Source organism: Zosterops lateralis (assembly GCF_965231275.1).
Source record: "Zosterops lateralis genome assembly, chromosome: 2".
NCBI classification, from domain to species: Eukaryota; Metazoa; Chordata; class Aves; order Passeriformes; family Zosteropidae; genus Zosterops; species Zosterops lateralis.
In genome coordinates this window covers 70,924,661-70,949,615 of record NC_139763.1, presented here as the reverse complement: position 1 = coordinate 70,949,615, position 24,955 = coordinate 70,924,661, and the positions used below count along the sequence as shown (strand labels likewise).

The 24,955-nt window shown below is 40.3% G+C and overlaps 1 protein-coding gene across 3 annotated transcripts in view; it reads left to right on the top strand.

Annotated features, from left to right (window-relative positions):
• The first annotated feature begins 840 nt into the window (after positions 1-840).
• Positions 841-24,955, top strand: part of WASF3 (WASP family member 3) — a 62,915-nt gene continuing 38,800 nt past the window's right edge. For 2 of the 3 annotated variants that reach the window (XM_083855550.1, XM_083855548.1), the window contains exons 1-2: positions 841-909; positions 17,471-17,561. The gene's annotated coding sequence lies outside the window, so the exon portion shown is untranslated. Of the gene's footprint in view, positions 910-17,470; positions 17,562-18,289; positions 18,375-24,955 lie in introns of those variants that run through there. The other variant, XM_083855549.1, reaches the window with a different exon arrangement.

Below are 24,955 nucleotides of genomic sequence, written 5' to 3'. Positions count from 1 at the left end.
AGGGGCGCGCACTGAGGGCCGGGCCTCGCCACGCACTGCCCCACGGGGAGAGAGCCCTCTGGATAAACATGGATGTATGTCTTGGGGGCCCGGATGCCCGGGAGCCGGATTCACCAGGAATTGGGTCGCAAGGGCAAGGAAAGGGCAGCGGGAGTGGGTGTGCTTGTGGCAGCCGGGAATGAGGGCAGGAGCGCCGCGGAGGCCTCTGCGGGCAGAGACGGGGCCGGGGCGGTGGGTGGGTGACAGCACCGACCCCCTGAGCGACTGGGGATGGCGCCAAATGGCCCTGGAGACTGTGAGGGGCCGAGCACCGCTGTCCTGCCGCCGGGGCCGGGCAGGGAAGGGGCGGCTCAGGCACTGAGAGAAGAGGCGGCTGGTCCCGGGGTCACGGGGGCCGTCTGGGAGCTCCAGGGCAGCCGCCACACCCTGGACGCTTGGGGGCCAGGCGGGACCCAGGCCGGGGCTGGCAGGAGTCGAAGTGGCGAGGACGGGCGAGCTGGCCGGGACAGAGACGAAAGGATGAAGGGAGGGAGGGATGGATGGATGGATGGATGGATGGATGGATGGATGGATGAGGGATGGAGGAGGAACAGAACTGCCATCCCCCGCGCCCGGCCGCTCGCCAGCCCCAGGTAGGAGCCACTGATTGACAGCTGTTCCCGCCCTCCTGGCGCTCTCATTGGCCGCTCCTCACGCCGATCAGCCTTCGGCGCGGCCGGACCCTGCTTCCCATTGGTGGGCTCCGCCCCGCCCCTCGCGCACGGTTCATAAGGGCAGTGAGGGGGCGGGGCCGGGCTGAGGGGCGGAGCGGGGCGGCTTAGCCCGCGAAGGCGGCAGCGGCCGGAGCGCTGAGCGGCGGCGGCCGGGGCGGGATGGAGCGGAGCGGGATGGAGCGGAGCGCGGCGTCAGGTGGGTGCGGGGCTCCGCTCCAGCCCCCCAGCCACCGTGCAGGGAGGGCAGGAGCGCGGGTAGCGGCGCTCGGAGGGTCCTTTCCCCGCCTGCGAGGAGCGCGGAGGAGGAGCAGCCGCTCTTTAGCGGTCTGCAGCCCGCGGGGATAATCCCGAATCCCGGCGCTGCCCTGCAGGAGCCCCTTTCCCCTCCCGGCCGCGGCGGGGGCGCCGGCGGGTCGCTCCGGAGCTGCTGGCCCGGGCTGAGCTGCCCGTCCTCGGGCCCTCTGGCCTTAGCTTTGTTCCAGCCCTCCCGCCGGCCTCGGCCCCTCGCCCATCCCCGGAGCCGGGGGCGCCTTCCCCTTCCCCGCCGCTCTCCGGGGGGGCTCCGGAGCTCTCCGTGCCTGGGGTGGGCTCGGGGCCCCCCAACTGTTCCCCTCTGTTCCCCAGAGCTCCGTCCGGGGCTCCTTCCCCGCTCCTGCTCTTCGCCCCCCGAGAGCGGCCCCGGGCACCGGCCCGGCTTCCTGGGGTGCAGCCTCTTCAAGTACTGACAAATAATCGTCTGTGGCTTTGAAGGGCGTTAGGAGTCCTTGACAGCTTGGGAACTTTTAAACCCTTCCCCACCCTGCGGTTTGGTAGTTTGGTTTTTTGTGGTTTGTGTTTGGTGGGGTGTTTTTTCCTTTTTTTTTTTTTTTTTTGTCCTACTTGGCTCTTGAGTAAATGTGTCTTCTGAGAAGAAGTCTGGAATCTGAGTGAGTGAGTGCAGGCAGGGATTTATCTCAACTGCTCGACGTCTGACGCTGACCTAAAAGCAGCAAAGAAATGCTTTGTTTGTTTTCTTCCTTTCTGATATAGTTCAGTAATCGCCGCAGATAACAGGAGAAGGGCTGATAGTTTTAGGTTGAGCAGTAAACTGTGAAGTGGGGCCAGTACTTGAGAGTGATGGGTTATTGGATACAGTTGTGAGATTCTTTGATAGAAAACACTTCAAAGCACAAATGGGGTAGAGTGTGTGCTGTTTGTGCGGGAATGGGAAGACTCTGTAGTTCTTTGTGCCTCTTTTGTAAACTACAGGGAATGAGGGGACAATATTCCTTCCTATAAGAAAAAGACGGGGGCAAATTATGAAAGTAGCCAGGAACTTTGAGAAACTTTGAATCTGGGAATGAGGAGATTGTTTCGTGTTGCCTGTCATGCAAGACGGCCTTCTTTTTAAAACTTTACATAGGGAATCAAATAATATTCCATTTAGAGGAGACAGTCCGTTGTTTGGACTTTGGCTGATAGAGTATTTTCCATAAACTAATAGTGAGTGTACTTGAAGAGAGGGATGAAGTAATGGAATAAGGCTGCAGTGCTTATCCTCCAGTATGCTGTCCCACACCAGAGTGATCTGTAGCTCAGATGCTGAGTTATGTGGCCTCTGATATATGGAGGCTGACATGATACAAAATAACTATCCTAAAGTAGTGCTCAGGTTGGAAATTTGTGAAAGTTGGTGGTTACAGTGCTTGCAAACTTCAAGGATTGAAGATTAAACCCTGTGTTTGAGCTGTGGAACTGAGCTTTGTTAGTCGTTATGCTACAGCTTTTTTGCCTTTTAAGTTCTCGTCAGAAGAAAATAAGCTAAGATGGAAGGACAGTTATCTGCCCACAGGCCCCTAGTCATTCTTAGTAAGAATTAGGATGTTTTCTCTGCAGCTATTCATTTGAGACTAGGACCATACTATGTTTCTCTTAAATAATGTGGAAACTTGATTTGTTTCCAGCTGAATTCTGGGGATGAGTTGTGCAAAGCAAACTTTTTCTGTCCCTTGCTGGAAGATTACTTTTGTGTTTATATAGCTAGCGGCAGTATGAATGGAGTTATTAGGCAGTGAACACAGAGGTTTTGTTGTACATGAAATAATGTATAATTGAGCCAGTCCTCTTCTCGTTTTCCATGGCTATTTTCCTCAAATAAAGAGAAAATAGAAAACATTTTTTTAATCAGATACTGAAACAATAGTCTTGATTATACTCAATAGTTACAGAAATTGAATAGTCTTTGTTAATCTTCCTATTTGTCCATGGAAGTATTAAAAATGACTTTACATGTCAGAAATAGAATTGCTTGTGCTTTAAAAAGGTATTTTCATACCAGGAATAAGTTATTGTGGCTTTATGTTTGATTTAGATGGTATAACACATGATATTTCATAGTTAATAACAGCATAAACCTAATTTGGTTTTCAGTATATGCCCTGTCTGTAAAACATGCCTCAAGGGATCATGATTTTAAGAGTAACCATGTAAACTCCTTGTACATCAGCTACTCTTTGGCATGCCTACTTTAGCTCAGGTTTATTTACTTTATTCTTCAGTGAGACAGAACATGCCATTAACTTTTCTGAAACAAGAATAACATTGTCTGAGGGCAATATTGCTGTATGGAGGAAAGAGAAAGAAAAGCCATCATCTGACAGATGACAGAGTGTTTTGAAGTATCTTATACAGTGATGAGAAGGACAGGGTTTGTGAAAAGCTAATGAAACCAGAGCAGATCCTTTAGTGAAGGATTCCAGAAGAGCTGCTGGTGGCTGAGTGTTCTCATCACTGTATTGGTATCACCTGGACAGTTAATTAGCTTTCCTGCCTTTGCATGTCTTCATTTTTGATTAAACTTCCCTGCATGAGCAGTCACATCTTAGTGTACGCTTCTGTTCTTTTGAGCAGTCCCAGAGCACTGTCTTCCAGAATTCTCTTGACTGCTTTGCGTGAGGAAGGAGCAAAAAATACTGTTGCAGGTAATTTCAGTCTGCTCTTGCAGGCCTGTCTTTGGCTGATGTGTACTTAATGTTGTCTTGTAACTGCGCTGGTATCTAATACAGGTTGGATAATACAACTCTGCTTGGACTTTTCAATTCAAGTGGGATGTGTTATTACTTCTTGGTTCATGTGTTGCTCCAGTGAGAATGATTAGACAAGTTGTGGTCATTACTTTTGACTTGTTTTTATTTTATTTTTGCTTGCGTAGGATCCTGAGCTACAGGCAGTGTATCACATGAATTGCGCTACTCTGGTGTAAGTTACTGACAGGCTGTGTGTTGTGAAACTAAGTTTTGTTAATTATCTCAATAGCAGAAATGCATTAGTGCACCGTACTGATGGGGAGCAATTGGTTTTGTCAGGCTAATTTCTTACATCTCTAACCTTAAATGGCATTCAGTGTATGGAGATCAGTGATAGGATTGGATTACAAATGTTTTCCAGTGTAGGATGTAACTGTACGTTGCCTTTGGAGGCTTCCCTGTAGAAGGAGTATGATGAGTCGCAGGCTGTCACTGCTTATTCTCTTAAAAGAAAAGGTGGAGGTAGAAGGTGACTATTAACTTCTCAGTGTGGAAGGCTCACATACAGAATACCTGTAATCTAGGAAAAATTAGTGTCTCCACCAAGAATCAAATTGAAGCACCTCGAGCCTTAGCTCTGTAGCAGAACTGCCATAGCACTTACATTCTCTCCTGAGAACTTAGTCTGCCTTCAGAGGTAATAATAACAATAACCTTGTCACACCAGACTTATTTGTTAAATTTTAACCAAATATTTTCCTTCACATTTAACTATTATTTATATCTAAGCCAACTTTTGATAGAAGCTATTGAAATGTTGCCTTGAGTTGTTTTCTTAAATGGTAGAGCACAGTTGTTTTTCACCCCTCTTTTGAAAATTCAAATAACTGAAATATTTTTAGCTACTGATGGTGTAATTTCTTCTGCCACAAGAAGAACCAAAAAGGTTTGGGAAGAAGTTAAGAAATTTATACAAACAACTGGAGATCAAAATGGCAGCCTTTGTGCTGATTTAAGCTGCAAACTTGGAGTTTATCTTTGTTTTCTTTATTTTCAGCAGGTGAGGTAGCTGGAGAATTATTTTGAAGGTTTCTAAGTATGGTAAATATTTGTTGGATTTGCTGTTTTTTATTTGTGTTAAGGATTTATGGGTGTCTGGAATTTCAACATGTTGTGAATTAGCTTTTCCTTTCACATACTGAAATATTCTGCCATTGGGCTGATGGTGTCTTTTGGGTGTAGAAACGACCCTGAATGTATGGGGATTTTTTTTTTTTGTGGACCTCTCAATTCAGCAGAATTTTAGTAACTCTTTCAAGATTCTTGGAGCCCCTTCCCATCTAACAAATCTAATCTCTTTATTCTAGCAGAGATTTGGTAGCCAAATTCAGTGATAGGAGACAATGTGTGTGTCTATTGAGTGTAAAGCTTAGTATGCCAGATTTATTAATTATTTTGTTTTTGAGTGTTCATTATACTCATACCACTTGCATGCTTGAGCTGATTTACTTTTACGTTTTCAAGTATATGTTTTAGAAGCAGAAAAATTGAGTGTTATTCAGCACTTCAGCTGATGAATTCCAGGTTCCTTGGGCATATTCACAGTGGCAAATCACTTTGCTCATAACAAGTAATAGTTGGAGAGCTTGTGTGTGTAATGGGTGATGCATAATACATCAAAACATGTCAATAGTATCCAGTGAATGTTGGAATGGATTTCTTGATATTGGTTTTGAAATCCCATAGTTGAAAGGGGGAGTATCAACTGAGGAAAACTGTTCATCTGCTGTGGACTTGGTGTTGTCCTAACAGAGCAACAGGCAGCTGTGGGGACTAATGTGCCAGAAGACAAGGCCTGAAAAGCTTGTTTTATTTTGAAACTTCAAACAGCCTTTGGAAACTTCTTTGAGAAGCTCTTCTGCCTCATTACATGTGAATGGATAAATGAAGTTTGAACTTGTGAATTAGAAAGGGGGCTTTAGTGGCAATGTGGCTTTTTAGTTTGTTTTTTTGCAGCAGTTAGGTCTTGCTGATGAGTTTTCTATAGAATTTTGAAATTCTCTGGAACTTATATCAGCACAGGTTTACTGCAGAGTTATTTCCTGGGAAAGTAGTATTTTTCTTTTTGAAGCTTGGCTGCTGCTTTGAATGCTTGAACAGCTGCAAACATGGACAAGAACACATCGCTTCAAATGAAGCCTTTGATTTCATGCTGACTTTGAAGACTATTGTATCAAATGTTTTCTGCACATGGAATACTGAAGTCTCTTCTCATCTCTGCATGCCGAGTGGAGCTGCAGTTAAATCTTAAGTCATATTTAAAGAGGATGTTTTGGTACATTTATACAGGTGATTTGGTCACAATTTCAGGTTATTTAATGGAATAGTAGGAGAAAGGTATTTGCATTGCTAGACAAGCAGCTGTGCAAGCCATGTGCTTTCTATCCACCCTTCTTTTGGCAGAAGGAACCAGGAAATAGCATTTCAGCAGCTTCTTTTTTTTTTTTCCTAAATGGAAGAGATCCTGTCTCCTTCTCAGCCAGCTTGCTTCTCTTGAAGCTTTCCCTTCCAATTCTATAGGTTTTGTGCATGTTCACTGTAGCAATCACTGTATATTTATAGCAAGTAAAGAAAGAGTTGTAAAGCTTGGGCAGGGTAAGTGTGATATGCCTGAAGATGGAAAGGAAGAGCTACAGATGCCTTCCAGAGGAGTGCCTCTGAATGTACCATGGTATAATCTTTCAGCCTTCACATGAAGTGTAGCTGTGATAACATTTTCCTCTGTCATCAAGCACTGCTCATGCTCTTGTAGACTACGCTGAAATTTCAGGTATTTGATTCAGGGTGGGGGTAGCTCCACACAAGCACATGCTGCATATTAGGAGCTACACCTAGTTATAGCTCAAGCTATTCATGCTGTTCATTAAGACAGACCTTCATGTCTAGTTGGTGAATTTCTGAACTTAATTTTCACTGGTAATGACAAGAGAATCTTCCATGTTGGTGGACTAATAAATGGGTTTTAACCTTAAGGATTTTCATTATCCTGAAATAGCTGCGTCTGAAATACTACTGTAACATCATTGGGATTCTGATCTTTTTTCTAGAATACTTGCCATCTTACTGGAGAAGGTGTGTGCTTTGTGAAATGTTGTTCTGGGTGCTGTGCTGACAATTCTGAGGGCCTTGAAGCTTGTGTGGATCTGCAGCTTGGTGTCATACTTGGTCACTCAGCTGGCTGAAGCATTGTGTGACTAGTTGGCTTGATGCTGGAGCAGGTTTAGCAGTCTTCAGTAATTTTTGTATCTTGGAGGGTGGTGGCAAGGTTGTGTTCAGTGGGGTTTAGAACTCTGCAGAAACTGATGAGAGGCAGGTGACACTCCACAGCTGGGGAAAATTTCAGAACTTCTGTTGTCTTAGTTGCTTGGAATGGACTAAATATTGTACATTACTTAGTAAATTGGTCCACTTACTATTTCTGTGAGTTGTTATTGAAGGATAGAATCAAATATTGTAGCAGATTGAACCCTTATCTTAAACTCTTTGCTTTCTGAAATGTACAGAAATGAATCTTATGTAGTATGTAGTCCAGTCTGGATGTTTCTGTTGGCCACTTTGTCTCTTAATCTGAAACAATTGAGGCAGCAGTGAAATAACCATCTTTACTGGGTATGTAGTATTACTGCTGCCCGTGACAATAGCTGCTGAAACGCCAAATCCATTGCCTTCTCTCCCTGTTCCCTGCTTTAAAATGAAGCTGTTAATGTTTTGTGTGCCACTTCCTCGTTTGAATTTTCTGTTCCACTTCCCCTTGCTGCAAACTCTTGCTGATGCATTTTGTCTGAAGTCTTTTACTTCCCTTCAAAACTCGCTTCTATATCCTAGTATTTCCCATAAAGAAGATAAACATGATGAATTTCTGCATTGTGTCATTTCTAGTAAAACCCACAGATGCCTTATTTTTAGAGAGTGAAGTTCTTGGAGACTTAAAAAAACCAAACCACAACAAAAACCCTTCCCAGTTGCCACATGCATCCCTGAAGAAATTTAAAATGGAGGGAAGTAGCTGCAAGACATGAAGTGTAAATCCTTGCCAAATGTAAATCCTTCTTCCCTTAGCTGAGTGAACTGCTTACTATCAAATTTCTTTAAGCCACAGAATGTTGTTTTTGGCAGGAACATCAGAAAGAGTTTTCTTTCTTTTAAACAGTTGTTGTTTGGAAAACAAGCATATGTTTGGCATCATCGTGGATTTCCAAAAGGGAAAAAAGTGATTTTATTTTCAAAACATATAGTAGAACTGTATTTTCAGCAGAATCAAATGTTAAATGCTTCTGGAAGCTTAAATATAAGAGTGTGTCCATGCAGTTGATTGTCAAGGTTGAAACAACAAGCACGGTTAGCCTCAAAGCTACTAAATGCTAATGCAAGCTTGGCAAGTGTTTTTCTCAGCAAAATGAGCTGAGGAAGTTAGAGAAGCATATAGGCAGCCTGTAATAATCAAGGTTTTTTGAAAGAAACTAAAGTGTTGAGGTTCAGGTATAAAAAAAATGCAGCCTCATTTTATACTTTTGGTAATGGTGATGTTAACTGTAAGACCTGTGACTCTAAGTGTGTAGTTTGAGTATCCCCACTATTATTCATCTTGGTGGATTTATTGCTTTTAATGCTTTTGAATATGAAGCATTAGAAAGTGTACTGAATTAGGTTTTGTGAGCTTAAGAGATGACAGTCTAAATAGTGAACAGCTTTGATTTGTTGGTCAAAGATAACTTTCTTCATGCCTCATCACAGAACAATAAACTCAGCACAGAGCAGTCCGGGTTACTCAAAGAGGTTTGTCCAGCTTCATTCAGCTATAGGGATAGGCTAAGAAAGGAGAAAAATGATGTGCTTTAGCCCTGGGTGGGAAACATCAGGGAGATTGAACTGTGAGGGTAAGAAGTATGGGTGGTGAATCTAGAGGAATTACACTAGTGAATTTAATTGCGGGTTACTGAGAGTTGCTATATTCTTTTCAAGATGTTTAACCTGTTATTTTAGAGCTAAAATACGGAGGAAATCTTCAAACAAAAGCTTATCTGAAATACGAAGCTTGAAGGACAAGTGTTCTTTTGTTACAAGTGTATTTTTGAGGCTTCTAAATCCACTTTGAACAAAATACTGAAATAAATGTAACTGTAGAAGATTGTAGAAATAATTAAATTTCATTGTTGGTTAGTTAATTTGCATAATATTAGTAGTGTTCCCTAAAATATGCCTTCCATACTTTTTTTGCTCATTTCTGCATGTGTATAATGAAGTGTTCATCCTCTTCTTTTTCAAAGCATATAGGACTTGATGATTTCAATCAGATCCTTATTGGGTGTTAAAAGAACAAACTTGGCCAAAGTGGGAACCTTAAGCAGTATGGATTGAAATAACTTTTGATGATTCTGGATATAAGAGAACATGACCTATGAAACAGCTGGCCCATAAATAGTAGTTTTGTTGCAGAACAGACTTATTTACATATTAACTTGGTAATAGGCCCCTCCTAAATAAATGCCCTTCTGAAGGGCAAAATATCTCTATACTGTTGTTACACTTGAAAATGAGATAGTTGTGAAAACACAGGATCTTGAAAGCTGGGGGCACTCACCTCTTTAAAAAAGAGTGTGATTCCCATAGTAATCCACAGCAAGGTTTTCTAAAATAACAAAGCCAGTATGCATCTGCACGAAAGGAAACAGTGCATTGTTTGGGATCAGATGATAGTTTTAAGTGGTACTTCATAAAGGAGGCTTTGGAAAAAAAACCCAGCAAACCCAAACATCAACAAAAAACTCCAAACAAACAAGGTTCCATGTCTTCTTAGATGGTCTGTTTTAGTTTATTGTAGTTGATGCAGAATTTGCCAGAGGTTTCATAAACCTGTAGTAACATGAATGCCTAGCTGAAATGATTGTGGTGCCTGCACCTCCTAGCACTTGTTCATGGAGGTCAGGTCTGAAGAGCTGCATGAGCATTTCAAACCGAGGTCGGGTGTGGTAAAGGATAAAGGCACCAAGTTCTTCATCTGGTGTGGCTTTACTTGCAACGTTCCACCCATCTGCAGTGCATGTGCTGGTGCTCTTTGAACAGAGTCTTAGTGCACTGCATATCAGTAGTTTTAATTGAGCCTCCCTGTTTGGTTGTATTTTATTCCTCTCCTGCTCTCTTGCCAGCACCAAGCGGCTGTTAAGATGAAGAGGGAAAGAGGAAGCCATGTGTCACATCTGTGCAGCTCTGGCCATGCTCTCTGGGAACTGGAGTTGTTACTCTTCAAAGCATTGTGTGGTTTCTGCTCTTTTATATGGAGGTGGGAAGAGGTGGGTTTGAAGCTGTGCCAGGTTTCCTGCTGTCTTTTCTCTCTTCCCATCCCAGAATGAAGTGGTCAGTAATAAGCAGACAATCTGGTTGCTTCCATTTCCAAATGTAAGCCGCACATTGCTCTGGAGATGTGAGCTGCTGCCTGGGCAGGCATGGCATTGCTATGGAACATGGCATACCTTCTTCGCTGTGACACATCCTGTGCCTCCACTTCTGCCCACATAGGGTTAAGCAGAATAGCTGCTCTTCAGATGAAAAAAAAAATTCTCGCATGTTTATTGGCAGCCTATGCTTTTCAGTAACCAGTTTCCCCATTACATGTTTATTTTTTTTCCCAAAAGTCAAGATATTTTGCATCTTACATGATGTAAATCTGTATTTAATTATTGGAAATCTAAATTATTTATAGTTTTCAAAATGTTAATAGAGGAAGGCAACATTGAAGTGGGTATTTTCTCGTTATTGGAAGACTGAGGAAGGGACGCAGACAAGAAACCAATCCAGAATAGGATAATTTACTTGCAATCACATTATTATGGAGAAATCTAAGATGTATATATTGTATGTATTAAGTAATTTAGGTTTTCTTTGTGGTCACATTGTATCTTGGTTATTGTTTCTAAATCTCTTAATGGAAATTGCTTTGTAAGATGCTGCATTTGTAGCAGCTCACTGCCTCCTCTTCCTCCCCCTCAGCAGAAAATACTAAATGTGGCTGTGGATGTCACAGTGAGGTAATCTGAAAAATAGGATTTATTGAATTTATGGGAATATGTAGTGGGAGCAGGTAAAACTAGTCTCTTTAGTTAGTATCAACTGTGTGGTGTTGAATCTGATGGTAAGGCAGGAGATGACCTGGATGGGTTATGTGATTAGGATAATGAGGTTGGTATTTTTCATTACCAATATTAAAAAACTATTTTAAAATTCCTTTTTATGAAATCAAGTCTTAATTAAAACCATAAAAAATCTCATGGTGACAGCAGGCATGATGGTTTTAAGGCACTTCAGCCTTCTTTTCAAAAGAAAAAGTGGACTTTATTTCACATACTTTTGGATTTCTGGTGATTTGTTTGATCTTCCTAAACTGCTAAGCTCCTCTACATTGAGTGAGATTTGAGGTCACAGATCCATGCAAAACTGCTTTAGTTTAACTGGCTTATAAATAAAAATGTTTATAACAAAAAGACCCAAAAGAAACAAACAAAACTGTCTGTTGCATCGGGCCATTTAAAAACAGGAGAAGGGAGGGGGGAAAAAAACCCTAGAGAAACTGGAATTGACCTGAACCGTGTAGCTAATGCTAAAGTATGCCAGTCTCTTTCAAGAACAGCTTTCCAGCTGGGATGTAAAATGGAATAATTCAATACATAAGTTTCACCTGTTAAAATGGTTTAATTCCTGTGCCTCCCTTCTCACTCACCTTATTTGTTAACATAATAATGTCCTTGATTGAACCATAGGTCAGCTGTAAAGAGTCATTAACTGTTTAATTGCATTGAGTTTTAATTTTATAAATGGTGGCTCTTTAGTGATTAATCTGTATGATACTTACATCTGTTTGAAAACAATTTATATGCTTTTTGAGACTTTAAAATTGGGGGGAAAACCCCACACTTTTCACAAATATCTTCCTAATGATAAAGCACACTGGTTTTATGTATATAGAGAGATCTGTATCTGTAGATACACAAGGCTTTATAAATAGTGAGAACCACCCACAGTATTAGCTACGTGCAAACTTAAGTATGTGCATATGAGAAAGCTGTTGATGAGAACGGAATATTTCAGCTGGAAGGCCCCTACAGCCATTGTCCAGTCCAACTGCCTGACTGCTTCAGGGCTGACCAAAAGTTAGAGCGTATCATTAGAGACATTATTCAAATGCCTCTTAAACACTGTCAAGGGTTGAGGCATCAACCACCTCTCTAGGAGCCTGTTTTAGTGTTTGACTCCTCCCTTGATGATGGATAGATCTAGATGTAAAAATATGTCTTGGCCCTGAATGGGGTGTGCTAGAGAGAGCAGCTGGTTGCTTGATCCAGGCTGTGACCATCTGCATAATTCTGATTCCATGGAATTGAAGTTGGCTGTCAGCTATGGCAGTGCTGAGTCATTTAGTAGGACCTTGGTGCTGCCTCCTTTGCTGTTGCAGTTCCCTATTGCTGTGGTATTTTTTCCCCTTTTTAAAAACCACGTCAGTTCTTTTTAATTTCCCTTTTTGTCCTAGACATTCTGAAGCCTACTAGATTTCATTTTTCAATCTTGAGGTGTGTCTCATTTGTGGTTTATGTGTGCGTATATATATGGTATTTTTGGTTAATGCTTTTCAGTGGGGTTCTGTGGCCTGTGCTGATTCATGCTTCCCTTACTCTGCTACTTCTCCCTGACATTATGAAACTGTAGGGTACAACCCACATGACCCTCTACTATTTCTGGAGAAGTACGAGTGAAGAAAATCTTAAGTTTTGTCCAGCAGAAGGTGAAATCTGGTATTTGATTTGAATGTCGGCTGTTAATGACCTGAAAATATTTTTTGATTGATTTTGTCACCAAATTCAGGTATTTTAATGAAACATTTAACTTGAAAGTCACATCACCTAGCCTTGCACTAATTCCCTTAATGAACCCATAGGTTCTGTCTGGAGTACTTACACAAAGCATCTGTCTAGATGTTCATGCTTTTTAGTAGTGTCTGCTAACAACAAGATGTGAGGTTGAATGCTCCAGAAAGTAGAATTTAAGGGACTTATTTTAAGAAACATATTCTTAAATACTAGTAATTGAAAAACTGTGCTATGTAATGCTGGGTGGGTCACAACTGAAATTACAGAGATGCTGTCTGCCAAGGATGACCCATTTTTAGTGTTGTTCTGTGAGAGTAGGGATCCACTTGGGTAAAGCCATCGGTAAAGCCTAATGCTTTTGGTGGAGCATTAGGGAGACATCTCTACAGGCTAGGAGGGGAGCTAGGAAGGAGCTCCTTGCTTTTCTTTAAAGATCTGTACTCGGACCTTCTGGAGAAGGGTGCAGGGCTGTATTGGGAGACAGAGCGGACTGATAGTACAGAAGACCTGTACTGTGATATTATGATTGTTATCTGGGAAGAATTTAGGGATGGTGAATGCAGCCAGCAAATCTTTCCAAGTGTTTGAAAACATTTTGATATTGATATCCCATCTGAAATATCTTCCTTCTCAGAGGTGTTGTCTTTCCTTTTGTCTTTCTTGATGATGGAAGAACCCTTTATTTTTGGATCAAATATAAGAGCTACTTCCTGTCTCTCGTGGTTTGTACTAGTAATTCGTGGTATAATCTTTGGCTTCATTTGCAGTAAAGAGTCAGTGTTGACCATAAGAAGAGAGTGTAGTGCTGGACAAGCCTCTTGTTGAGACACTGAAGAGTGATAGATGTAGGGATGGCTGTGTTTCTTCCCAGCAAAGTATGTCTGACAAAGCACTGTGTTACTGGCAGGCTTGTAGGCTTGATGGGCTGGCTTTTGTAGATTGCAAAATCTCTGAAGATCAAGTGTTTAACTTCAGGTAAGTTCCACAGGAACTTATGTTTAGGGTTTTGCAAGCTTGCTGTTTAGATGGATTTCCTCTGTCCAGTACTGAAGGACTGCTGTACTTAGTCAAGTAGTGAATATTTGTACCATAATCCAGCGAGTGAAATGGAATAAGAGAGACACCAGGTACTCCACACAGGTTGGATATTTTTAATTTGTCCGCCTGTGCTCTGAAGAAAAACTTCAAGAGCTTGAACTTGTTCCTTCTTCGGAAGGAATTGATGGCAAAGGACACCACTGAGTGCTCTGACTGTCAGAGTGGTTCTCAAGAAGATGCAGAGGGAAGTTATCCCTTGAGGGCTTGTCAAGGGCAGATTACTCTCTGCACTCCAAGTGCAGTGTATATCCCAACTAATTTTGCATTTCTGGATGCTGCGGAGACTCAGTGTTTGGACTAGACAACAAAAAGTGAATCTTTAATTAAAGACCACCTGGAAAACATGAGCTGCCATGTCTTTATGCTGCTCCTGTTCTGTGCCTGAATTTACGACTGGGATACGGAACAAGTCTAGTTTAAAGATAAGAAACTTTTGAGTTGTCTTGATCAATCTCATGAAGGCTGCTTAGGAGGCCCCTTAGTTTTAAGTAATTGATTGTATGGCTCTTTTACAGAAAAGCCCCATCTGACTGTGGAAGTTCTTAAGATCAAGGGGAACGTAACCACCAATTGGTGTTTGGTTCTACTCTTTGAAGACTTCAGAACTTGTCAGAGTTACAGTAGTTTCTAAGATTGAGTTTCATGCTTTTAAGATTGAATACATGCTCAAATTTATCAGGGCAAACCAGTATTGAGGTTTTAAACCACTTCCTTTTTTGTGTGTATGCATTGGTAATGCAGTTACTTGAATTGAAACTATAGTGGGTAAGCTTTGGGTCTCCATATATGAAAACATGTTTTAAAAACCCTCCCCCCACCCCAGAAAGCAGACTTCAAAATAAAATCCTTTTTTTCACCATTTTCATGATGACCTGCCATTTGGATACTTTTAATCCTCAATCAGTGTAAAAGTTATGTCTTGCATTAAATCCTTTATGGTTTTTTCCCTGTGGATTTCTAAAGTAATCCTCTGTGTGCCATATAGCTCGTTCTTCAAATTGCTTGCCTATAATATCCTCATTTCTAGGAGTTTTGTTTAGAAAGCTTTAAAACATCAGTTTTAAACAAAATTTGGCTGGATATAAGTTTCATACTAGAAGTCAGTATTACACATTCTGCATGTCTAAATTCTTAGCCTGTTGAAACTGTTCAGTACTTTCTGTAATTGTCAGTGAAGGCATCAATGGGGCACTTGGCAGAGGAGTCATTGATGTACTTGATAATGAGTAAGAATCTTTTTATAATGGCTTTTGTTGTGGTGTTTTTGTTTTTTTTTGGTTTTGTTTTTTTTTTTTTTTTTTTTTTTTTTTTTCTCTTGGGGATTTCATGGGAAAGAAAGAAAGAATCCATTCAAAAAATGTGTGTGTTTTCACAGTTGGACAGTAGATAGGTATTGCTGGACTGTTAGTGGTGTACCAAATTATATTTTCCTTTCTGTATCTCATGTTATGTTTTCATCATAGCTAAGTATGTTAAATGCAGTACACATAGAGAGTCCAACATTTTGTCTCTGGGCCTTTTTCAATGTTCTACTTAAAAAAACCCATCAAAAATCTGATTACAGAAAAAAGATCTGAAACTGCTTGACATTGACCACGTTTGATGTTTTTATTTAACCAGGTCAGGATTTCTACTGAAATGTATGTTGAGATAAGTGATTCGATTTTATTTCACTGTGAAAGCTGAGGCTTGTTCTCACTGTGTGGTAATTCTCAGCTTTCTTTCCATCCCTGTATAGGTCCTATATTGTTGAACTGAATGAGGAGTTCTTTCACCACAGGATGTATTCAAGGATCCCATTTATGTAGTGCAGGGCTGCAGACGATGCGTAGATGTAAATGATAAACTGCAGCATGTGGACAAAAACATTCAGCTCATGTGGGGAACTGAGCACTCCATAAGGTGCCTTTGCTGCTGAGGATAATGTAATGTGTAAATACATTCTCAGTCACCCTAGTAGTACTGGAGGGTTTAAGATCTATATAAAGTTCCAGTCACCTTGTACTGCAAGTGCTCTGTGATGTCTGTTCTGTGGTGTTTTTAATGTAGTGCTGTTTGCTCTAAAGCTGATTTACTGTTTTCTAAGCCACAGGTGTACTTAAATCACTGCTGGTTGAACTCACTCACAGAATCACAGAATAGCCTGGCTTGGAAGGAATCTTAAAGAACATCTAGTTCCAATGCATTGCTATGGGTAGAACCTTTTCCACTAGGCCAGGCTGCTCAAAGGCCCATCCAAGCTGGCCTTGAACACTTCCTAACTTCTCTGGGCAACCCATTCCAGTGTCTCACCACCCTCACAGTGAAGAATATCTTTCCAATATGTAACCTAATATACCCTCTTCCAGTTTAAAGCCGTTCCTCCTTGTCTTTTCAATACATGTCCTTGTGAAAAGTCCATCTCCAGCTCTCTTGATACTGTAAGTTGCTGTAAGGTCTACCTGGAGCTTTCTCTTCTCCAGGATCCTGACTTCATAGGACAAGGTGCTCTAGCCCCTCTAATAAGCATTGTGCCCTTCCTGGAATCTCTTCAGCAGGTCTATGTCCATCTTAAGTAAAGTTAGGCTAATAGGATCCTGTCTGACATAATTTAGCTGGGATTGTGAAGCTGTGTTTGGAAGGCACTTTCCCCATATAATACACCTGTCCTGGTAATGAGAATATGAATAAATTTTATGTATGTGAGCAGATATAATGTGTCTCTTTAAAACAGTTTTTTCTCTAAGCACATAAACACTTAAGTGAGGGCCAAGACCTTGACAAAGTGGTAGGTTTTGTGAGCAAGTTAACTAGAGGACAATATTTTGTTTGGAATAGGTGGTTACTGCACCAGTGCTTAGTGGAATCAAGGTCTGGGCACCTTAAAGCTCTGATATTCTGAGGGAAGATGAAGGAAAGGGAGCAAGGCAGGTGGTGACAGTGGGCAAACAGGACACTGCTGTCTTGACTTTGAGAAATCTGTATGGTGACTTTAACAGTGTCTTGCTCTTCTAGATGCTTTGTCTTTCTTAAAAATCATGGTTTATAATTGTGTCCTTGAGATAAAGAAGTTTTTTTCCTCTTGTAAATTTTAATTGTCCAAAATATTTAGGCAAAAAAAAAAAAGCATAGTAGCATCCTTTAAAAATATGGATCAGCCTGCTCTAAGCAAGTGATCTGTTTTAGAGATCATTTTTATACAGTTCTTGCAGAAAGGGCATTTATATTTTAACTGCAAACCCCTTGATTCATAAAAATTTAGTCTATGATTGAATGCTAATCTATAAGTCACAATGTTCTTATGATGCTAGGAACTGTAATATTTTCACGGAAACATCTCACTTCTTAATTTTTGCAAGAGATTTTCATTGCTTTTTTTAGTCCATTTTAGTGGGTTTCTGTTCAGTAATATTTAATTTGCTGTGAAGAATCTCAGAGGGATTTAAGCCTGCTGTTTTATTGTGCATTACTGTAGGCCATTACATCATATTTCCATCCCCACAGCCTTCAAGTGGGTAAATGTTACTTTATCTGCTCATATTTCTATTTAAAAAATGATTATAAAATAACATAAGCTATTTTGTTACCTTGAAAAAAAAATTAAGCTGTATCATGAAATATTTAGCACAAAACTGTCTGGATTCTACTCATATTTTATGAAGTTTTTTTCTAGCTGATCAGTGAACCAAACTGCATTTTTAATGCATATTTTTAATTATTCTGTTACTGAAAGACTTAAATTTGTCTTTGTTTGCAGAAAAAACCACCTGAGTGTACTAGGAAGTTAGAGAACAGCTGTCGTCTCAAACGTGTAAACAGTACAGACATTCTGCACTCCTTTTTAAATGGTAAGTTCTTCAAGAGAGCCCTTACTGAACATTCCATGTCGCTTACTTTGCATTTGTGTGAATCTATTACAAATAGCTTTGGAGACTGTGATAAATCCCTCAAACAGAAGACCAGTGATGAATTTTGAAAACTTGTCCAGAAGGTTTTGAGTTAGCCTTGGTAAGGAAGTTTATATTTTTGTCATGTTGAAGATGTGCTGTATTAGGTCTTGAAAAAATGTCAAAGGCATTGCTCACCCAGGAGACTGGTAACATTTAAATACTAATTTTACTGTGTAGAAAACCGAAATAAATTTACCTTATTTGTGGTTGTTCATGGGATACTGGATTTATAAATTTGCATCTGTTAATTACTTTTACCCTGTATAATCTGTACTTTGTTGATGCATTGTCTAAGAGATTTAAACTAAATCTGATGAGGTTGAATGTTTGTTTGCACCAAAGTGCAGTGGATAATAAAAGATTTGTATTTATTGATATTAAACTAGCTGTGTGGGGAAATATTTCCCTGCTCCCAATCTGTCTCAGCTGCCACACTCAACACCAGGGACCTTTAGATGAGGACTGTCTGTTGTGTAGCTGGAAGAGTAGCACTTTCCTCACTGTGTGACATAAGAGATGAGACACACCTAGGGGTGCTAATGAAGGACTGCTGCCAAAGTGCAGACAATTATGTTACAGTAAGTAAAGCTGATAAGTGCGTGCATATGTGTATTTACAGGGAGCAGCTTTTTGGCATCTGCAGTGGGAGCGCGAAAGCTTTTGAGCAGGGGAGGAAGCTGAAGAGCAGATTTGTTGTTCTTTCTTCTGAGGGTGAGGTTAAAAGTAGTATTAGCTCCTTGTGGGAGAGACTGTTTTCTTCCTGCATTGTGCTGCCTTTGGCAGAAACCACAGCCAGCCTTGCTGCAAGGTCTCTGAGAAACAGTGAAGTATGCAGCAGTGCTTTAGGAGGCTGTTGTTTAGGATACTGTTCTCCTGTGTCCTAGAGCTGACTCTGTCTTTAACCCTGGCTATGATCCTTTGCCACACTTTTTTCCTCAGCTGAAAGTCACTTATGCTTATTTCAGTTTTGAGTTCTGAGGATTTGCTTGGTAATACTCAAGATGATTTTCAGCATATATGCTTTGAAAGAGATTGCACTGTAAGTTAGGAAAAAGAGGAATTCTGGAAAAATGTGTGCATTCACAATTTCAAGTAGGAAACTGTTTTGAGAAATGAAGGAATAAGGAAGCAATATGGTGCATGCAGGAGTGGGAGAGTTATGGTAACAGCTTTTGAAGAAGGGTGAAAGAAAACGCACTCTTTCTTCCTTTACCCTTTTTGCATTACCCATTAAATGGAAAGGTAAATCTATGGTTATATACTGAAATCATTTGGAAAAAAGACCTCTTGCTCTGTCAAAAGTGGAGGAGGTGTGTCAGGGAAAGTCTGCAAAAAACCCCAAATGCACATATCCAACACTTACTAGATTAGCATATTGCTTATTATTTAATGAAGCATTGAATGTTACAACATTGTTATATTTCAGTTGCATTTCATTCTGAATGGAAACATCATTGCTTTTTATTTGTGGGAAGCTATAGAAATCAGTTACTGCAGGAGTAAGAACCTTGGTTTTGGAATATTTTACCTAGGTTATATTTATTCATAAAACTTAAAAAAATTATTTTGAGATACTTGCTGTTCATTCTCAGTGTAGTTTTATCAAATATTTTCTGTTTCTTTGTGCTGTTTAAGTCAAATTTTCATATAGAGTTTAATTGTAGTGTCTAGTGTTTAACTACTCTGGAGTTTAATGTAACTGATAAGTGTGTAAAGGCAATGCTGAACATACTTGAAAATATCAATCTTTAAGTTTTTTCTAAAAATATTAAAACCTTATTTTAGTAAACAAATTCTGATTTCTGGTTGAAAGTTGATCATTCCTGTATCACAACCATTCTGATTGGACATAAAATTTGGAAACTACCCGATTAAAAAAAATGAGAAACTTGTACTTAAAATAAAAGGCATTTGAATTTGAAATTAAGTCACTCATTTGTCACTCGGATTACAGTTGTGCCTTGTCTTGCTTCTCTGGATTTCTTTCTGTGTTTTGCTAATATAAATTCCCCCAAAAGTTGTCAGGTTGATATATTAAATATTTGTAAAAGCTGCTGATGGCTTAAAATGCCATCCTGTGTGAGTAGCATGCACTGGCTTTTCTAAACGTCCCTTATAAACCTACAGCACTACAGTACAAAAGTGTCTTCCAAAAAGAAAGTTAGAGAGCATGTAGTGAGGAATGGAATACCACATGTGGGGCTTGAGAACAGCCTCTGATGCTTACTAGCCCCAGCTGTCAATTCAGCAGTTTACTAGAAGAATTCTTTTGTCATCACACATAAGCAATTCTAAGAAATACACCTTTATACTTAGTTTGGCAGATAATAATACTGTGTACTCAGTTACACGTTTGGAAAAAAAAAAAAGTTAAAATTATGTTTGTGATTGCTGTGTGGATAATACTCTTCCAGTCTTTAGAAATACTTTTATTGGGAAAGTAACTTGGGTATTTTTAGTCAGAGTTATACCAAATTTATGTGCCAAGATTTTTGCCTGTACTATCTGTCTCTTCAGTCATGTAACCTGTATCCTTTAACTTCCATGGCTGCTAAATTACAGCATTACTTAGAAACTTAAATGTTTGATCTACAAAAAAACCATTAAGAATAGTCCCCTGAAAGAAGGAAGGTTTTCAGAATGGGGCAGACTGAGTGTGAAAAGTAGGTTGGGCAGGAGAGAGATAGTCTCTAGAGAATGGTGGAAGGTTTTTGGACTACTTGACCAGCCAAAAGCTGCAGATCACTTAATTGCATAGCAGTGGATGGGGGGAGTAGCAGGACAGTGTTTTCCCAGTGGTCTCCCAGGGGTGGAAAAATCCTCTGAGAAAGATGAAAGTATTGCAGAATTCTTGCATTACAAGTGGTAGGGCCAGGATGAGGTGGAATTGGTTTTGGGAGAGACTAACTTACAACATGATAGAGAAGTGATCACAGATTTGGATCTTCAGGTACATGCATTTTCGATGAGCTTTTTCTTGTTTTCTGTCTGATTTTGATGTTAGGAGAGGCTGACTATTTGGGTTTAGCTCTTTCCTGTCTGGGGTTAAACTCTTTTCGGTATGCACTTATTTACATCTTGGACTTGACTGCATGGAATTGAATTAAATTGCAGCCTGGCAAAATGAGTTCGATGTTAGCAAATTTCTTCTCTTTATGTATTGAAAGTGGTGTCTGCCTTAGCATGTTCGTCACATACAGAAATATTCTTTGTTATCACTGTCTGAGACTGGGAAATTTTCATTTCTGCAAATAAATGCAGTCATTGGCCTCTTCTCTGAACTTTTCTGTGATTGGCATCATAATAACTTCCCTCTGAATTATGCAGCTAGTGCACAGAGATCTGCTTCAAGATGAGGTTTAAATCTTAGTTGCCTGTGCAATGATTAAATAAATCAGCTTCTAAATTTAACTGATGTAGTTAAATTACTTCTTGAACTGTGTGTAGATTAGTCTCTAATGGCTTGATTTTTTTCCATATGTGCTTGTAGTCTATGTAGATTACATTGATTATTTTAAGTGTAGTCAAGAGCAATGTAGGTATTGATAAGTTTGTTACATAATTTGGTGGGGTGTATTGAAGATCCATGTAATCATAGATAACTTTAAATTACAGTCTTTGAGAGTTGGAGTCAACGTGTTTGTGCCTACAGTCACCCTGTCAGTCCATAAAAACAAACTGGTCTCCAGTCACAACGTGTTTTGCTCTGTTTGATGTGATTTTCAGCCTCAGGAAGGGTGCCAACAGCCACAGCATTGCCCACTGGAGCCTCATCACAGAGATGGCAGTAGCAGTCCTTTTTCTGTTTAGCTGCCAGCTGGTCACAGCTGTAGTTAAGAAATCTATTCCTCTTGGGTTTGGGGATCTCATCAGCTCAATGAGTTTTAAACTAATAATTGCATTTCACAGGAGAAGATTTTATCACTGGTATAAAAGCAACAGCACTGCTGTGAGGGAGGCAATTTTAGAGTAGATTCAGTTCAGAATTCAGCATCTTTCTTTGTTTCTGTTGTTTGTTAAAGAAGAACAAAAGCATCCTGAACATTAGCATTCCAGGATTTAATGTGCCCCTCCCCATTGTTTTCACTTCAACATGTTAGGTTCAAAATCTAATTATTAGTGTTAAGAATGAACATCTAGGATATATTTTTGTTCAAAGCAATTTAATGATAGGAAATACTGAAAGTGTTTTGGTCCAGTAAGCAAAATACTTTGAAGCAAACTCATGACAAAGTTCACTGCTAACCATTGTGGAACTGGAGGGGTGAAAATAATCACTTAGGGTTGTTTTTTTTTTTTTTTTTTTTTTTTTTTTTTCTTTAGAAATAAGTGCCCTGATTGATTTCAAACTGCTTTCTTTAAGTTTACAAAAGACTGCCATGATCATCAGCATCTAGATGACTGCCCATTCTTTTTTAAATTCAGGAATAAAATTAAAGTATACTTCATCCATATTCTATTGCAGTGTTATACTTTTCCTTGTAAATAAAACATTAACATTTAAAGCTTCCTTATTTATTATTTGGTTTGTGTATTTCATGGAATGGATAAGGTTCGAAGGGACCACAGTGAGGCATCTTGTCCAACCTCCCTGCTAAGCAGGGCTGTCCTAGAGCACGTGGCACAGGATTGCATCCAGACTCTTCTTGAATATCTCCAGTGAGGGAGACTCCAACCCTCTCTGGGCAGCCTGTTCCAACATGTGGCCACTGCACACTGAAGAAGTTCTTCTTTACGTTCAGGTGAAACTTCCTCTGCATCTATTTCTGCCCATTGCCTCTTGTCTTGTTGTTTGGCACCGCTGAGAAGAGCCTTCAAGGAAAAACAGGCTGTCCTTAAATTATCTTGTTGCAGCTACAAGGTGGCCTCAGCTATGCATTAAAACAGTTTAAAATGAGGCACTGATGGCTCCTTAAAAAAACAGAGCACTGAGTCTTTGCAGATAGCAGCCTGGCTGGTAACCTGTCAGCATTTCATAAGCTAGGTGCATTTTCCTTATTGTTTGGGGAGAAACAGTGTTTACCTCTGAGGGTTTGTGGAAAGAATTGACATGCTATGGGGTGTGTTGGAAGAGTTTTCATATTCAGATAGGGACACAGCCTTTGAATAGGATGTTTTACACTGGTGGTGGGAGGGGAGTTTGGAATGTCTCTGGGGAGTGGACAGGAAAGGGAGAGGAGCAACTACCCTGTCCCATTCTTTTCCTTACTGGACTCTTTCTTCTGAGAATAAGAAACAGTCTTTAAAATCTTTGAATAGTAAACAGTTTCAATAATTAAAAAAAAAAAAGTTTTGTACCAAATAGGGCTTGTTGGCCAACACTGGATTGTAAAACTGTAGGGGTGAAAGGGTAGTTGAAACGATTGGTTTATATCTCTCCTCTTAGTTACCAATGCCTCCAACTCTTGTTGGACCAGCTGGTAACTTCCAAAGACATAGTAAGATATGGCATTGCAGAAGTGAGGTGTGGAGGGCAGAGTCCAGGTTAGTAGAGGAAAGTGGCTGTAGGGCATGTGGAGGACACACATCTTGGTTGCTGTGTTGACAGCTGGAGTGGTGAATATGCACAGAGCAGTGGTGCTGGATGTGAAGGAGGAGATAAAGCACTAGCTGTAGGACTCCTATAAAGGAGGAGAAGGTTGGATTGTGGCTCTAAAATGTGGGAAGGGCATCTTATCACTATGAAACGGAGTGGCTTCAGATGTTTGGCTGTGGAAAGTTGATAGATGCAATTGGGAAATATGAATGTGATTGATCAGTTCAACATACAGTCTACCTGTTTACATTTTATGAGTGGTGATTAAGGATAAAAGGTAAAGAAATGTTCTGTTCTCTGTGAATTACGAGATCAATTTGGATTAAATTTAGATTTTAGATTAAAAACATGATAGGATGGTTTCCTTTTTTTTTTTTTTAATGGTTTGATACTGTGTTAGTCTCTTGGAAAAGAAAAAAGGACCTTCACAATTTACCAGGAGCTTATGGAGACTGCTTTTCTTGAGTTGTGATGGTACCTTTCATCAGATAAGTGACTTCTTGTTCCTGAGAAGAGGATACTAATTTTTGTCTTGAGTTGCTATCCACACTTCTGTTTCAGAGTACTGTGTATTTATTAGAAAAAGTACATATTTAATGTTTCATTCTTTAAAAATAAATCTGGTCTTAAATATTTATGAGTATATGCTGCTTGTTTCTTTTTGTAAACAAACCACAGAAATCAATGTATACCCAGTTAGCATTCACTAAAAGCATGTTTTTCAGAAAGAGATGGAAAGGATACAGACATAAACCACTTATGTGGCTAAAAAGATGAGCAGAATTTGTAATGCACACATGGGATATCTGTTTTCTTCTGCTCAGTAAATTTTTTGTTGACCTACTCGGAGTTTGCTGGGATGCCTATGTGACTTTGGGAAATGTGTCAGCAGAAAGTTCCCGAAAATTGCAAGAGTTCTGAGCTCTTTAGTGTCATTGGTTTGTGTTCCTACCAATAAGATGGACTGGGATTAGAGAGAATGACCTCTGAGGACCAGCTGAAGGTACTACGTGTAATCTTGGGGAAGAGGGTACCTTATTGCTGTCCTCAGCTTCCTTGTGAGGGGCTGGAAAGGGAGGTGCTGATCTAGCCTGTGTCAGGTGTCCAGTGACACAAGACAGGGGAATGACATAAAGCTGCATCAGGGAAGTGCAGATTGGATGTTAGGGACAAGTTTTTCCCTCAGAGTTGTGGTCAAGCACTGGAACAGGCTCTGCAGGAAAGTGGTCGTGATCCCAAACCCGTCAGAGTTTGAGAAGCATTTGGACAACACCCCTAAATACCTGGACTGACTTTTGGATTGCCCTGTGTGGTCAGGAGCTGGACTGGACTATCCTCATGGGTCCTTTCCAACTCATCATATTCTATGACTCAAGTAAAACTCTTTTAATACGACATTATTGGTGCCATTTCTTGTAGGAAGCAGTTGCTAGTCTTTCAGCTCTTGTTATCTAGTTGCTTGTGCTTAGCTTGCTCTTCTCCTACAAAACTGGACACTGTAACTGGGTGTGAAAAGTCAGCTTGAATTGCTTTTTTGCCTTTTTTTTTTTTTTCTTTTGTCCTGAAGCAGATTTGAGTGCTTTCACTATCACTTCCATGCTCTCAGATATAAGAGTAGTAATTCTGTGAACTGCTTTGACTTCTTTCCCCTGGATTAGATTTTTGCTGACTTCCAATCTGATTCCAGCACGAGAAGCAGCTCAGCCAGGAGCAGCACAAATGTTGAAACAGGAGTGGTAAAAGGAATCCATTTAAT